The sequence below is a fragment of the Carassius carassius genome, chromosome 20 (genome assembly GCF_963082965.1).
Source record: "Carassius carassius chromosome 20, fCarCar2.1, whole genome shotgun sequence".
Taxonomy (NCBI): Eukaryota; Metazoa; Chordata; class Actinopteri; order Cypriniformes; family Cyprinidae; genus Carassius; species Carassius carassius.
The window spans coordinates 27,233,069-27,241,108 of NC_081774.1; the positions used below are offsets into that span (position 1 = coordinate 27,233,069).

At 35.3% G+C, this 8,040-nt stretch overlaps 1 pseudogene; it reads right to left on the minus strand.

Annotated features, from left to right (window-relative positions):
* Nucleotides 1-256: 256 nt before the first annotated feature.
* On the minus strand, nt 257-7,198 carry LOC132095865 (uncharacterized; annotated as a pseudogene).
* Nucleotides 7,199-8,040: the final 842 nt, after the last annotated feature.

Below are 8,040 nucleotides of genomic sequence, written 5' to 3' on the forward strand. Positions count from 1 at the left end.
AAAATCTGCAGTCTTATACATGGTGGCATTAAGTTTTTGTGAGCCAGTAATATGAGTCATAAATGACTCTGTAGACCAAGGAAAATGACATCATCATGATGCTGATTAGCTGATGGCATCACAGACTATCCTTTACTATGATGTAAAAACCAGGTGAAAGTTAAAAATATAAATCCATTTCATGCTTTTAAAAGCCATCCAAACCATTGAGGACTGTGTCACCTGCATGCTGTGTAGTGAAGGGTGTCTGTGTGTGCTACAGCAGCTTCTCATAGAACAACACCATCATGATCTGAGCAGCACAATCAGCATCAGTTTCTCTTACAAAAGACATTTTTCACATAATTAGAAATTCTGTAATATAATTTCGTTTTATACTTAATATATAAACTTAGCATATGTGGATGTTTTTTTTGTTTACATATTATTAAAATTATTGTTGCCATCATAATCTTTTATTAGAAAAAATTAAAATATTATTTAAAAAATCCACAAATATACTCTGCTTAGGAAGAGTTTGCTTTTTTTATTATTTATTCAGTTAATTTTATATTTCCGTTTGTCTGAAAGGGACAATCTTAAATTGTCAAACCTTATTCCTATGATTTTTTTGTACAGTACATAATTACTAATTCAATATGGACATTCACTGGAATTTCAATAATACAAGTTTATACTAAACTTCTTGAAGTGCCAGGACCTTGGGCACAAGACTAGAATCCCAACCTTGATACTTGAGATAGCACTGTGCAATTTCTTAACACTTTTCACTGTCCGATAAAGTGATTAAATTCTTCCATTTATACGTATTTCCAAATCACCTTTTTGAGAGAAACAGTCCATAAATTCTAATGACCCTGCAATCTCTTTTAACAGAGATTTTTTCAGTTGACTGGATCTATAATAGTCACTGTTTGCACAAAGCAATAAACGTAACTATAATTGAGCTGGTAAATGTGGTTATGATGACATACTAAGGGAAATCTCTGATAATGATACAGAATCGGTTATAAAGGGTCTGTTCACGCACCATGATGAGGGTCAGTAGGAGCATCATCATACCCAGCATCACATATAGATTTCCTATTAGACCCCAGGCCCACAGGGGGCCGAGAATGGGGCTAGACCCCCGACTGAAAGCTGCACACACACACACAAAACACAACACACAGTCTTTAGAATCAGCACATAGTTTTTGAATATTTAAACAGTGACAACATGTTGTGACATCTATACGAACATGAGTGTTACATGTTTTCTCAAAATCTCATCTATCTTTTGCTTCTGTCTATTTTTGTATTCTCCATATCGTTTATCACCTTGTGTTTCCTCAGCTGTAACCTTAGAAAAGAGGGACACACTGCGACGAAAGGAAGTCCCAGTAACTGCAGGAAGTAACTGCAGGATGGAAGGATGGAAAAAAATGTTGGGGAGTGCATAGATGGATGAATGGATGAAAAGCATGGATAGATGGAAGATGGACATTTATATCGAGGCATGAATGGATGGACAGATGGATGCATATATAGATGTATGGATGGATGGAGAGATACATTTATAGATAGATAGATAGATAGATAGATAGATAGATAGATAGATAGATAGATAGATAGATAGATAGATAGATAGATAGATAGATAGATAGAAAGACAGACAGAGAGACAGACAGAGAGACAAATAGACAGACAGAGAGACAAATAGACAGACAGAGAGACAGACAGACAGAGAGACAGATAGACAGACAGAGAGACAAATAGACAGACAGAGAGACAAATAGACAGACAGAGAGACAGACAGACAGACAGAGACAGACAGACAGAGAGACAGATAGACAGACAGAGAGACAAATAGACAGACAGACAGAGAGACAGATAGATAGATAGATAGATAGATAGATAGATAGATAGATAGATAGATAGATAGATAGATAGATAGATAGATAGATAGATAGATAGATAGATAGATAGATAGATAGATAGAAAGACAGACAGAGAGACAGACAGAGAGACAAATAGACAGACAGAGAGACAAATAGACAGACAGAGAGACAGACAGACAGAGAGACAGATAGACAGACAGAGAGACAAATAGACAGACAGAGAGACAAATAGACAGACAGAGAGACAGACAGACAGACAGAGACAGACAGACAGAGAGACAGATAGACAGACAGAGAGACAAATAGACAGACAGACAGAGAGACAGATAGATAGATAGATAGATAGATAGATAGATAGATAGATAGATAGATAGATAGATAGATAGATAGATAGATAGATAGATAGATAGATAGATAGATAGATAAACTAATAATGCATATCATTGAGTTGGCACCACACTGAGCAGACATATTGTGTCTGTCCATGCCCAGGTGTATGCCAGTTTCTCTGGACGTCTGCCACACACACACACACACACACACACACACACACACACCCTGTGGATTGGCCAGTAAGATGAGGCACCAGACACAAGCCATGCTGCAGATGATCAGCCCCAGTGCCAGCACCACCAGCACACGGCTCAGCCAGCGCACCAGGAAGAAACCTGCAATTACCTCCACCCCACACACACTGTTCCCCAGCTCACCGAAGCCAAAGCACTTCTGCGTCAGAGGGGTCACCATGGTCTGGAGACGAGAGAACACAGACATCAACCATTCAGAACACCATAGCAACAAGCTTAAAACAACTAATAGCAAATCTTACATGTGTAAAAATCACTCACATGCTTCTGGCAGTGTAAAGTAAATGCAAAATTATAATGTGTCTGACATGTGATTTTTCGCATAGAAATTTGATTTAGTGTGAAAGAATAAAAGATAATGAAAAGGAAGATTATGAACTCTATAACCAGTTTGTCATGTATCTAGGTCAGGCAACCGGGAAGGTAAATGTGTGTCAATTTCAAATACCTGATTATATTAAATCAAAGCTTAGATTAGATTACATTAAATACATTTTTGTTCCTTCTACTGTTATCCTTAATCAATCATAATTGGACAGACACTATTTAGTAGCTCAGATGAATTTAGGACAGTGTTGGGGGTCTGGAGACTGGCTTTCAGAAGCATTGTGCCCATTCAGAGCACATACTGTGTGTAACTTCATCATTAAAGTAGTATTATTATTATACTTATTTAAACTACCTTATAGAACAAGTGATACACGTTTATTGATTGTTTTATTATTTTTTAAAAGATATTAGCTTCAGACTTCTGCTTTAAATACTCCCAAATATTGGCCACATAGTAAGTGATTTTTTTGATTACTGTTATTATTAAATGAAGTACAAGTCAAAATAATTGTATAATTTTATATTTTACACATTTTAGGAAGTTGTATGTTGAGCATGATGTTAACAGCATGTTTTAACATGTTGCTAGGCTAGCACATTTTGATGTTAACATTTAAGCATGTTGCTTACATTCTTTTAGTGTGTTTAACATGTTAATACACTGCTGTCATATTTAAACATGTTGCTAGTAGATTTTAGCATTTTGTTGCTCACATATTACTAACACATTTAAGCACATGTTTTACACATTACTAGCATCTTCTAGCATGTTTTAACATGTTGCCACTATGTTGCTATATTTTAATGTTACTTCCATCTGTTTTAGCATTTATTTTTAGCATAAGTTGCTAATAAGTGTTTTTATCTCCTATTATCATCTGACAACAAGGCACTGCCACTGGTGCTACCTTGAAAAAAGTAGATGCATGATGCTCCTGATGAATTTCACCGCAAATGCTGTCTGACTGAAGAGAGTGATGAACTGAGCGGTGAGGAGAACCACCACCTCCTCCCCTCAGAAACTCTACAGAGAGAGAGAGAGAACGCTATAGATCTCAGGCATTTCAAAGCTGCCAAGACAGGATTGAATATAATGGAGATATCTACCATGCACATACACGCACAGACAAACTGCAATCGTAGAGCAAAGACAGAATGAGCTGATCGATGAAGCTTTTTCAGGCCACTACTCTCTCAGATTAGCACCTCGGATACAACAAAGAAGGAATCAATGCCACACCAACTTAAAATTCTCTGCCAAAAAATAAAGACAGCACTTTTGTCATTTGATAATAAACACTGGGCTTCACCTTGACTGGCACTGAAGATTTCAAAGGGGTCAGATGTGTCTAGAGAGGGGGAATCTGGAGGAGAAGGTGAGAGTACAGATGAGAGTTCTTGGTCTGGGTGTGTTCTGGACCGGCCGAGCCGTATGAGTCCTCTGCTGCAGCCCCGTTTTCATCTCCCAGACTCACGAGGGCATTATCTTCTTCATCTCTGACCTCTCTGATGGGCATGTACTGCACAGAAGGAGTCCAGTGGTGGGATGTCCCGGTACAGGACCATTAATGCAAACTTTATAAGCACCCACATCCCACATATGAGGAGCTGGGTCAAAAAGAGCACAAGGCCAGCAAGACTGAAATAAACAGGCCAGCTTACATAAAAGGGCTTAAAAATTACAAACAAATAAATAAATAAATGGTTAATCTAAGAACATGTCATGTCATCATTTCCAGTGCTTTTTATATATTTTATTTAATATTATTGAATTTAATTGAGCTTAGTGTAGTCTCATTAGTTAACATTAGCTAATGCATTAACTCACATTAACTTAGTAATATATTGTTTTTAATCTTTGTTACCATACTTAGCTAATAAAACAACTTTTCATTGTTAGCTCATGTTTGCCAAGGTCCATTAAATCATATTTAACGTTTGATTAATGTTTTAATAAATGTTGAATTTAACATTATAATTAAGATTACTAAATGCTTTAGGAGTATTTTATAGAATTTCAATTTTAAATTGACCTTATTGTAATGTGTTACAATTTTATATTATTTCATTTTTATTTTCATTATTATTATTAATAATTTAGTTTTTGCAATCAGCAAAGTAATTGGCTTAAATTATATATTATTATATGTTGTGCATTGCATAAATGAGAATGATTCTTATGTTTTTTTTTTGTATCACAGTAAATTTAAAGATAAGAGTAGAAGAAAAAAAAATGTTTTTTTGGAGTGAAATATCAGTTGGAGTGTCGGACATGTCTCTGTTATTTGATATAATAATACAAACTCTACTTATGATCTGAATCATGTCTGTTACATTTGAAAACATCCAAAATGTGCAGTGTTACCACGCTGTGTCAATCGTGTGCAACATAATGTGTTCAAGTAAATTAATAAGAAATGAGCCAAAACAGACCCAGGTGAGGTGTACTTATTTACCACAAATGGACCCAGTTTGAAATCACACAATCTTAGAAAGATATTGAAAGCAGAACCTCAAAGTAAAAATGCACAGTGTCTAAATATATCATGGAAGAAAGAACTTTTGCCACTTATGTAGATCACTATCTCACCGATCAGAAGTGACGGCATGCCATGACAGCTGCAAATACTCTTGCTCGCTCATCAGGGAGAGTAGTACGTGTGAAGAACCCAAAAAATGAGAAACCAGCTCCTGTTCCAATACCTGATGGAAGAATGATGTAGTTTATATGTGGTCTACTCTGCATTCAAAGAAATATAAATAGTTTAACTTTTTTTAAATATATAAAATAAAATGGAATTTGTATGTTGTGTACAGAAAACAAATACAGTTTTATTAGGACTTGTAGGAACCCTCCACCTCCCCCAGCTCCACCTGTCTGCTACTGGAATTATGTATAGCTATTCATGTAGTATCTGCATATCTTAAACACACACATGGACAAACGTATTGTGACATACCTCTTTATCACTGAATTCAAGTGTTTTAATCTAACCTATTTCCACTTTTATAAAAAATCAAGCAGCTAGCCATGTAGTCTGCTGTGAATTTTAGCATTGATACTATGGAAGGTTGCCATCTTTGCAATAAGTCAGTTCATGAAACTTTTCCCTGCTACAAAAACTTCTCTTTTGACTTGGCCTATGTGCTACTCAACTTCAGCACATATATGGGCAACATTTGTGTAAGTGCAACCACTCAAGCTAATTAAGTTTGGTTTTAGAGTTTCCAAAGTCTTCATATGTTTTAACACAATTTTGTTCCATACCATACAAATAAGTGACTTTAAGTAATGGTGTTCAATAGGGGTTGAATATAACTAAAAAATAAAAAATTGTATAACTCAAAATTATTACATTATATATTGACATTACCACTTTTAATAAGATACCAAACTATGCAATGCAATCTTTTGTAAAACGCTTACATTTGTAAATTAATACAGTCTCTTGGGGTTGAATACTTTTGACCACAATTGTGTGTGTGTATATATATTTTATATTTTTATATATTTTATGCACTGAATTATACATAATAGATTCATACATCTAAACAAGTTCTTGTGTCTGGTCAGGATGATTCAACACTGCAGTAATTACAATCTAATGAGAATCATCAGTCAAACAACAGATCTCTCTGTTAGTATCTGTTTGATGTCTCAAATTAGATTAATGTTGATGGTTTGCACCACAGGAGCAGAGAAGTTCACAAACAAACAAAACTCATTAAGACTAATAGAACAGTGCAACTTTAAAATATACTCATCACCTGAAACAAGATGGCTGGACAGAAGAAGCCATTTTGAAAATACCCATGAAATACATGAAGTTTCCTACTGTATAAGACAAGTATGTTGCACAGCTGCACAAGAACAAGGGATATCTGATCTCTTTCAAAACCCACATCACATTATACATCTCCATTCTACAGCACTGAGCCACAATTTCAAACACATTGGAGAAGAGGATGATGTTCTTTGTAGTTCTGGTCTTGTCTTACCAGTGACCAACCATTGGACCAGACTCCAGCCCACTGAAGCTGAACGCAGACAGACCCAAGCCAAGAAAATAAGGTGGTGCCTCTAATAACTGCAGATATCACCATATAACGGGCAGAATGACAGCTGGGAGAGAGAGAAGACAATTTAAACAGAAGATGTGCAAAATACAATCAATACATTCACCATTTACACATTAATACAGTTTAAGGCTTTCTTGAGGATATTAAGCACTATCGATTCAAACAAGCAATCTTGCTGCATGGATTTTTTTTTGTATTAGGGAGAAAAGAAAAGATCAAATATACCATATTTACTTATTTACTTACCATATTTCACGCCACTCAAAAGAAATATCAATCCAATAGTCAGAAAAGACAGTTTTCTTTTTTGTCTGTAATCCATCATAGTGTTTCTTTAGGTTATTTTTTCAGCACTTGATCATTCTTCTTCCTCATGGTCCAACTATTTTAATGAGAGGGATGATGTTCTCCATTACTGGCTCTGGTATGTAACCTCGTCTTATTTTAGGCTATATCTCTTTTTTTGTTGGTCATCGCAAATTAATTTTATTCAGAAAAAGAAAAACTTAAAACCATGTGGTGCTGGTGAGTTTAGGAAAGACTAGAGGAAATTCAGTTTCAGTATTCAAATTCAGTAGATGATTTTACACAAACACGCTGTTGTTGTTCAGTGGATCCCTTGATCATTCAGGTCGAAGATAAATGCCATATAACTGACCTCCTCACTGATGCAGCATTGAAGATAAACGGGGCTCAGACACTTCCAGGAGTCACTGTACACAGAACAAGCACCAGAGATCTAGCTGGTATCCATTATTTATCGTCTTCAGGTGATATGGGCTATAATTCTACTCCCTTAAAGCTGTGTCTTCACTTCTTTGAATTGAAATTAGAGAAATTCAGCTAATTACTTACTGACAATGATATATATTTATGCAGGTTGGCATTTCATAATAACTTCATTAATTAGTCATTAAGAGACATTAGCTTAGTTTTTATAATTGTACCACGAACAAAACGTAATATGGCATTGCAATGAATTTTTGACACATGGAGGTTTGTATTATCATATCATGGTAATCACATCAAAGTACCATGATTTTACCATCTGCTACCATCAGTGTACCTCTTTATAAGGGACATTAGAAATGGAATAATAGTTTGATTTCTATATTTAATTAATATATTTGTTTTTGAATGTATCTTCCCTTGTGAAAAATGAGT